Source organism: Cebus imitator, unplaced genomic scaffold (assembly GCF_001604975.1).
Source record: "Cebus imitator isolate Cc_AM_T3 unplaced genomic scaffold, Cebus_imitator-1.0 Scaffold849, whole genome shotgun sequence".
Taxonomy (NCBI): domain Eukaryota; kingdom Metazoa; phylum Chordata; class Mammalia; order Primates; family Cebidae; genus Cebus; species Cebus imitator.
Genome location: NW_016108164.1, coordinates 26,702 through 36,654, shown reverse-complemented (window position 1 = coordinate 36,654; position 9,953 = coordinate 26,702).

Genomic DNA, 9,953 nt, shown 5'->3' with positions numbered 1-9,953 from the left:
GGCAATTCTCCTGCCTCAGCCTCCTGAGTAGCTGGGATTACAGGCACGCGCCACCATGCCCAGCTAATTTTTTGTATTTTTAGTAGAGACGGGGTTTCACCGTGTTGACCAGAATGGTCTAGATCTCTTGACCTCGTGATCCACCCGCCTCGGCCTCCCAGAGTGCTGGGATTACAGGCTGGAGCCACCGCGCCCGGCCCCACGCTTCTTACAGCCACCACCGTGCCTGAACTCTCAATGGGGAGGCTGTGACTTTGAAGCACCTTGTGAAATATTTGCTTCATCAATCTTAGAAGTAGAAATAACATGCTGAGAAACTGGTGCAAAGTCACCAGAAAGGCCAAATCTTTCAGAGTCTTAAGATACCAGAACCTTGACACTACAAGGCTGAAGCTGTGAAGTCTCCATTGCACTAGGAGAGGGGTGAAAATGAGAGTCAGTCATTCCTGCAATTGCACAAGTAGCTCCAGACACAGACTGCCCCATGTGAGAAATCTCTCCTTGACACCCAGTGTCTGACACCCAATGTGCAGCAGAAACCACCAGCGCTAACTTGCCGGAGACAGAGCCACAGAGGCTGATGTATGTTCCCTCCTTTTTTTTTTTTTTTGAGACAGAGTCTCACTCTGTCACCCATGCTGGAGTGCTGTGGCACAGTCTCGGCTCACTGCAACCTCCACCTCCCAGGTTCAAGCAATTCTCCTGCCTCAGCCTCCTGAGTAGCTGGGACTACAGGTGCGTGCCACCACACCTGGCTAACTTTTTATTTTCAGTAGAGATGGGGTTTCGCCATATTGGTCAGGCTGGTCTCTAACTCCTGACCATGGGTGATCTGCCCGCCTCAGCCTTCCAAAGTGCTGGGATTACAGGTGTGAGCCATAATCTCAGCCACTCTGCTTGGCCCATAGCAGAGTTTTTCTGACAAATACAGTGGAGACAGGCCACTAGAGAGAAGTCATGGGCTGTTTCCTTCTGGCCTGGAAAAGGGGGCTTTGCCCACATCTGTTTCAGAAGGTGCCTCTGCCAACTGGGAAAGACTGCCTTCCGCCAGCTGAGATGCTGACTTTTTTCCCCTCCTCTCTTTCCCCTCCTCCCCCTCTACACCTTTACTCACTGGCACAATTAAGCATAATTAGTACAATTAATCTTTACAGTTCTAAAGAGTACATTTAGAGCTACCTTAGCTAATTAGCAGAAATTCTGCATTGCTTTGCAGGCAAGGAGTATGAAACACACGATGTAAAAGCCTGTAAGGATTCATTCATTTACTCTAGAAGACGTTTCTAGAAATCAAAACACATCAATTAAGTGTGTACAGTGATCCCCCTTATCTGTGGGGGACATGCTCCAAGACCCTCAGCAGATGCCTGAGCCTGCAGAGCATACTGGGCCCTACAAATGCTGTGTTTTCTCCTAGACTGTACACATACACCTATGCACAGTATGAGATTAGCAATGGTAACTAATCATAAAAGACAATAACAATATGCTGTAATAAAAGTTATGTGAATGCGGCCTCTTTCTTTCTCTCAAACCCGCTTATCACATGCCATGTGTTCGGATTGCCGCTGACTGTGGGTAACTAAAAGCACGGAAAGTGAGACCTCGGAACAGGGAAGCCACTGCACACCTTTCCCGTAAAGCTGAAGAACACAAGTCATCTCAAATGGAAATAATCTGCTATGAAGATACACAATTTAAAGAGAATGAAAGTGAAAAACCTACATGGTTAATGGAGCCGTCGTTCAAACCCACACCGGGCTATTTAGGCAAGAAAAGCTGCTTCGTCTCCTTTGATTGAATCTGCAAGGTACTGCAGTTGCCAAATTTTCACCTGGCTCCTTGTTGTACAGACAGAGTTTTGGAAGACATTGTTAATCCTTCCGGTTATAAGGACACATCCAGCAGCTGTCACTGTCCACCTGAAGTCTCCTAGGGTTACTCTACTCTTGCTCACTTTGTGCACACAGGTTAAACACATCCAGGTGTTCACTGCCAATGGCCTCAGGTGGTCTGAAGAAATTCTGGTCACTTCTCTGAGTCCCAGGGGCTAAGGGACACAAGAAGGTGCCAGTCCTTTGAGCCTCCTTGGAAGCTCAGGTCCTCCTCTCTGAGGGTCACAGTCAGCGCCCGGCCTGCCTAGGCCTGGATATATCTGGCCTAATGTCCTATCCACAAAGTCAGGCTAGAGCCCACACCCCCGGCCTGGGCAGGGCCAGCTGCGTGCTCCTCCTACCTCGCTTCCCTGGCCCCCCAGGGCTGGCCCGGTCAGACTGGCCCCAGGTGACAGCACGGTTCTGGGAAGGAATGGTGCTGGCTGCCTTCCCCATTCATGGTGCCAATCAAGGGCTTTACCAAGTTTTCCCTCACCCCACTCCCTACCTCAACAAGAGCTATTATGTTATTGAAAGTGCCGAGGGCATTTCCTGGGAACGTGGAATTCATCAAACAGAAACTTACAATGAGAGGAATGAACAAATTCTACAAGTGTTTGCTTCTCTCGGCTCCCAGGAGGCCAATCCCACGAACTCCTTTGGGAGGCAAACCCGAGGGGGCTGCCAGGGCAGGAAACCGCTTTGTGCTTCTTCCCTAGAAGATGCTGGGGCTGCCCTGCAAGGCGGCTGAGTCACAACCAGGAGTGACTGGAAGCATCTTGAGGGCGAGTACTGTTGTTCTCCAGGGGCCCCAAGGGCCGTAACTGGACGAGCTCTCTGCTGAGACTGGGATGTCCAGGGAAGCCTTGGGTGGAACTGTGAGTGGGAGGCCTCGTCTTTCTTGGTCTCTTTCCATTGGCCTCTCTCCCGTCACATCTCTTCTAAGTTCTCTGGTCTACCATTCTCACCACCCTTGTTCCACCACCACCCCCTTCTCACCACTGGCCCCCAACTACCCAGGATACCTGGCTTCATCTGGGGACAGCTTCCTCTCCACCCTGTCAAGACGCTCCATGTTCTGCCTTCTCACCTCCTCCAGGCTCATCTGCTGAGACTTTCCCTACCCATATGTCAATCAGAGGGACCACCACACCCCCGAGGCCTCCTCTGCTCTTCAGGGACACTTGTCCTAACAGTGGCTCCATGCACAGATGAAACCCAGCAGGGCCTCTGAGGGAGGAAGCACAGCCTCGTGGAGGAGAAAGGAGTTCAGGATGTGCCACCCCAAAATATGCTATTCACTCAAAATTAATTAAGTTGAAAACACTGGGAAAAAAGCAGGTGCAGGGAGGGCACTCTGACTTTTTTTTTTTTTTAGAAGCATAAAATACCCATATAAAATGTAACCATCGGCCGGGCTCAGTGGCTCATGCCTGCACTTTGGGAGGCCAAGGTGGGCAGATCCCCTGAGGTCAGGAGTTTGAGACCAGCCTGGCCAACATGGTAAAACCCTGTCTCTACTAAAAATACAAAACATTACTCGGACATGGTGGCAGGTGCCTGTAATCCCAGCTACTCCAGAGGCTGAAGAAGGAGAATCTCTTGAATCCAGGAGACAGAGGTTGCAGTGAGCTGAGATCACACCACTGCACTCCAGCCTGGGCAACAAGAGCAAACCTCCACCTCAAAAAAAAAAAAAAAAGTGACCATCTTGTATCAGTAAGAAGAAACATTCTTTTCGTTAGAGAATGGAAGTTGAGGCGGAGAGAAATCTGTACAAACAGACCTGTTAAAATAACCGATTGTCCTTTAATCTCCCATACATTTCAGTTACTTTTCTGCAATTGCTATTCTTTGTTCGACATAAGACATATATATATATATATTTATTTATTTATTATTATCATTATGCTTCAAGTCCTGAGGCACACCTGCAGAATGTGCAGGTTTGTTACATAGGTACACATGTGCCATGGTGGTTTGCTGCACCCATCAACCCGTCATCTACATTAGGTATTTTTTCTAATACTATCCCTCCCCTAGCCCCTCACCCCTGACAGGCCCCGACATGTGATGTTCCCCTCCCTGTGTCCATGAGTTCTCATTGTGTTCAATGCAATATCCAAGCATGTAGGCCTAATCACTTCTTTGAGTCTTCATCTTTCTTGTGAGGGCTCCCACGTGCACACAAGTCGAATTTGTGTGCTTTTCTCTGGTTAATCTGTCTTATGTCAGTCCCAGCTGGAAGTCCTCAGAGGGTTGAGAACATTTTCCCACCCCTGCAAGTGGATGTCCTCGTGCTGCCAGGAATGATGCCTGGAGACAGTGTAGGTGCTGCCGAGGGTAACCTGCAGCTCACGACTACATAGGGCTCATGCCCATCTATTGTTTTGCTTGCACAGTTCTCTTTTAAAAATTTTATTTAGTCGTCAACATTAAAAATTTTTTTTCACAAAAAATCTGAATTCTCATGGAAACCTGGAAACCTGGCAGTGTGGGATCTGAATAGTTCCTGGTGGAAGTGAAGAATGTAGCCGTGTTGAGTATGCACACACATCTGCTTCACTCTCTGCCTGGGATCCCTGTGGGCACAGGCTGGGGGAGGCATTGCTGGCGTAGACAAGGGGCTGCCAGGCAACTGGAGCCTGGTCCAAGCTCAGAGGAAGCCAGAGTCTAGATTTCCTGCATGCCTGGAATCAAAAGAAAGTGACAAACCGCACCTGAGTAAATATGGTTGCACAACAAAGCCCATGTCAACACTTTACCAACTCAGAGGCTGTATCACTCAGGAAGCTCTTCAGAGAGCCAGGGACAGTCAGTGCAGGGAGATGGGAAGGTGGAGCTCAGGGCTGGCCTCACGGGCCTGCGTGGAAGAGCCTCTCTCGTGGTTTAATGGTCAGCTGATGTTGTCTCGAACTCACTGATGCTTTTCCAAAGAGGGTCATTTTACACTGTGTACCCTCCCCAAACTATATAGCCAGTCCTGGAGAAGTTTAACCAAAGCAGAATCTCCTGTGTCACCAAGAAGACAGCGTTGCATTTGGATGCTTGAAAGGGACTTAAATTGGGGGCTGGGCACGGTGGCTCACATCTGTAATCCCAGTATTTTGGGAGGCCGAGGCGGGTGGATCATGAGGTCAGGAGATCGAGACCATCCTGGCTAACATGGTGAAACCACTAAAAATACAAAACTCTACTAAAAGTACAAAAAATTAGCTGGGTGTGGTGGCACACACCTATAGTCCCAGCTATTTGGGAGGCTGAGACAGGAGAATCACTTGAATCCGGGAGGCAGAGGTTGCAGTGAGCTGAGATTGCGCCACACACACACACACACACACGCACACAAAAGAGGCTTAAATTGTTGGTGGAGGCTGTGCAGCTCTGGGATTCTGAGCAGAGTGATTTCTTTTTTTCTTTTTTATTTGTTTTTATTTTTTTGAGTTGGAGTCTCACTCTGTTGCCCAGGCTGGAGTGCAACGACACAATCTCGGCTCACTGTACCACCACACCCAGCTAATTTTTTGTATTTTTAGTAGAAACGGGGTTTCACCATGTTGGCCAGGCTGGTTTTGAACTTCTGGCCTCAAGTGATCCACCTGCCTAGGCCTCCTAAAGTGCTGGGATTACAGGTGTGAGCCTGAGTTTGACTTTTTTAGATTCCACATATGAATGAGATCATGAACTAGTTTTCTTTCTGTGCCTGGCTTATTCCACTTAGGTTAACGTCCTCCAGGTTCATCCATGTTGTCACAAATGACAGGATTTGTATCCTTTCTAAGGCTGAATAGTGTTCCATTGTGTATAAGTCACATTTCTTTATCCATTCATCTGTTGAATGGATATTGAAGATGAATATAGGTGTGGGAGTGTAGATATTTCTTTCTACTGATTTCGTTTCTTTGAATATATACCTAGAAGGGGGATGGCTGGATCATATGGCCGTTCTGCTTATAGTTTCTTGAAGAACCTCCATACTGCCTTCCATCACGGCTGTGCATTCCCTTTCCTCCACATCCTTCCTGCTCTCGTTACCTTTTGTCTTTTTAGTAACAGCCATTCTAGCAGGTGTGGGGTGGCATCTCACTGTGGTTTGATTTGCATGGCCCTGAAGAGCAGTGATGCTGAACATCTTTTCTTACACCTATTGGTTCTTCATATGTCTTCTTTTGAGAAAAGTCTATTTAGGTCCTTTGCTAATTTTTAAACTTTTAACTGTTTATTTTTATGGATACATAGTAGTCATATATGTTTATGGGGTACACGAGATACTTTGATACAGGTATGCATGCATAATAATGACATTAGCATAAATGGGGTATCTATTTCCTCAAGCATTTATCATATTTTATGTTACAAGCCTCCTGATTATACTGTTTCTGATTGATTGATTGATTGATTGAGACAGAGTCTTGCTCTGTCGCCCAGGCTGGAGTGTAGTGGCGCAATCTCAGCTCATTGCAACCTCCACCTCCTGAGTTCAAGTGATCCTCCTGCTGCCTCACCCTCCTGAGTAGCTGGGATTACAGGCATGTGCCACCGTGCCTGGCTAATTTTTGTGTTTTTAGTAGAGATGGGGTTTCATCATGTTGACCAGGTTGGTCTTGAACTCCTGACCTCAAGTAAACCACCTGCCTCAGCCTCCCAAAGTTCTAGAATTATAGGCATGAACGGCTGTGCCCGGCCTTCTTTCTGTTATTTTTAAATGTATAGTAAATTATTGCTGACTGTGGTCACCCTGTTGTGTTGTCAAATACTAGATCTTATTCATTCTACCTAACTACAGTGTTTGTATCCAGTTACTACCCACGACTGCTCCTACCTCCATCACCCTCACCACTCTTCCCAGCCTCTGGGAACCACTTATGCTCATTTTAAAAATCAGGTTGTCTTCTTGCTATTGAGTTGTTGGAGTCCTTTTTATATCTTGGATATTAAATGTATGACTTGCAAATATTTTCTCCCTGTAGATTTTCTTTTCACTGTTGGTTGTTTCCTTTGCTGTGCAGAAAGTTTTTAGTTTGCTGCAGCCCATTTGTCTATTGTTGCTTTTGCTGCCTGTGCTTTTGGGGTCATAGCCAAAATATTATTACCCAGACCAATGTCATGGAGCTTTCCCCCTATGTTTTCTTTTAATAGTTTTAGAGTTTGTGGTCTTATCTTTCAGTCTTTATTTTGAGCTTCTTTTTATGTATGGTGTGAAATAAAGGTTTAATTTTATTCTTCTGTGTGTGAACATCTAGTTTTTCCACACCATTCATTGAAGAAACTGTCCTTTCACTGTTGTATATTCTTGGGACCCTTATTGAAGATCAGCTGACCATTAATTCATGGATTTATTTCTGAGCTTCTTGTTTCATTAGTCTATATGTCTTCTTCATGCCAGTACCATGCTGTTTTGATTACTATAGCTTTGTAGTGGATTTTGAGATCAGGTAATGTGATGCCTTCAGCATGGTTCGTTTTGATAAAGATTGCTTTGGCTTTTCAGGGTCTTTTGTGGTTCCATATAAATTTTAGGATTATTTTTTCTATTTCTGTGGAAAATGTCATTGGAATTTTCATGGGGATTGCATTGAATCTGTAGATTGCTTTGTGTGGTATAGACGTTTCAACAATATAAATTCTTCTAATCTATTAGCACAAAATATCTTCCCATTTATTTGTGTCTTCTTCAATTTTCCCTTTCCTTTTATCCTTTCCTTCCTTCCTTTTTTCCCTCCCTCTCTCTCTCCCTCCCTCCCTTCCTTCCTTCCTTCCTTCCTTCTCTCCTTCCTTCCTTCCTTTTGAGATAAGGTCTCACTCTGTTGCCTAGGCTGGAGTGCAGTGACATGATCATAGCTCACTGTAACTTTTAACTACTGGGCTCAAGCAATCCTCCTGCCTCAGCCTCCTGAGTAGCTTAAACCGCAGGTGCACAGCACCACACCTGGCTAATTTGTTATCTTTATTTTTATTTTTGATTTTTGTAGAGACAGGATTTCAATATGTTGCTCAGGCTGGTCTTGAACTCCTAGACTCAAGCAATCCTCCTGCCTGATCCTCCCAATGTGCTGGAATTACACATATGAGCCACCATGACTGGTCTTCAATTTCTTTCGTCAATATTTTATAGTATTTAGTGAACAGACCTTTCACCTCCTTGGATAAATTTATTTCTAAATAATTTCTGATGCTCTTATAAATGGAATTATTCTGTTGATTTCTTTTTGGAATAGTTCATGGTGCATACAAATGTCACTGATTTTCATATATTGATTCTGTATCATGTGTTGATTTCTGCAACTTCACTAACTTGTTTATTCTTTTTTTTTTGAGATGGGGATCTTTGTCACTCAGGCTGGAGTTCAGTAGCATGAACTTGACTCACTGCAACCTCTTCCTCCCAGGCTCAAGTGATCCTGCCACCTCAGTTTCCTGAGTAGCTGGGACCACAGGCTCATGCCACCATGCCCAGCTAATTTTTTGAACTTTTGGTAGAGATGGTGTTTCTCCATGTTGCCCAGGCTGGTCTCAAACTCCTGACCTCAAGTGGTCCACCCACCTTGGCCTCCCAAACTGCTGGGATTATAAGTGTCAGCCACTGTGCCTGGCCTCGTTTATTATTTCTAACAGTTTTTTTTTTTTTTTTTTTNTTTTTTGAGACAGAGTCTTACTCCATCGCCAGGCGCCAGGCTGGAGTGTAGTGGCACAATCTCAGCTCACCGCAACCTCCGCCTCCCGGGGTTCAGGCAATTCTGCCTCAGCCTCCCCAGTAGCTCGGACTACAGGCGCACACCACCATGCCCAGCTAATTTTTGTATTTTTAGTAGAGATGGGGTTTCACCATGTTGGCCAGGATGGTCTTGATCTCTTGACCTCATGATCCACCCGCCTTGGCCTCCCAAAGTGCTGGGATTACAGGCTTGAGCCTGGCCTATTTCTAACAGTTTTTTATGAAGCCTTTAGAGTTTTCTTTATGTAAGATTGTGTCATCTATACACAAAGACAATTTAACTTCTTCCTTTCCAATTTTAATGCCTTTTGTTACTTTCTCTTGCCTTAAGGCTCTGGCTTAGACTTCCAGTACTGTGTTGAATAGAAGTGGTGAGAGTGGGCATCTGTATCAGTCTGTTTTCACACTGCTATAAAGATAAGTGTTTATCTTTCACACTGCTATAAATTACACACTGAGGCTGGGTAATTTGTAAAGAAAAGAACTTTAATTGAATCACAGTTCTACAGAACTGGAGAGGTCTCTGGAAACTTACAATCATACTGGAAGGCAAAAGGGAAGCAGGGCACGCCTTACATGGCAGCAGGAGAGAGAATAATTCCAGAATAATAAATGGAATTATTATTCCATTTATAGCGCCACGCTCTTAAACCATCAGATCTCATGAGAACCCACTCACTATGAGAACAGCAAGAGGAAATCTGCCCCCATGATCCAATCACCTCCCACCAGGTTCTTCCTCTACCCATGGGAATGTAATTTGAGATGAGATTTTGGTAGGAACACAGAGCCAAACCATATGAACATTCTTGTCTTGTTCCTGATCATAGAAGAAAAGCTGTCAACTTTTCACTGCTAGTTGTGGGCTTCTCATATATGGACTTTATTGTGTTGAGGTACATTTCTTCTATACCTAATTTGTTGAGAGTTTTTATCAGGAACGGATGTTGAGTTTTGTCAAATGCGTTTTCTATATCTGTTGAGATGATCATATAGATTTTGTCCTTCGTTCTGTTAATGTGGTGATGACATTTATAGATATGCATTTGTTGAAACATCCTTGTGTGCCTGGGATAAATCCCACCTGATCATGCCATTTAATATGCTGTTGAATTTGGTCTGTGATATGGTTTGGATGTGCGTCCCACCTGAATCTTATGTTGAAATGTAATCCACAGTGTTGGGGGCAGGGCCTGGAGGTGACTGGATCATGGGGTGGAATTCTCACGATTAGTTTAGCACCATCTTCTTGGTGCTGTCCTCATGACAATGAGTGAGTTCTCATGAGATCTGATTGCGTAAAAGCATGTGACACCCTCCCCTGCCACCTGTTTCTCTCTCCCTCTTTTTTTTTTTTTTTTTTT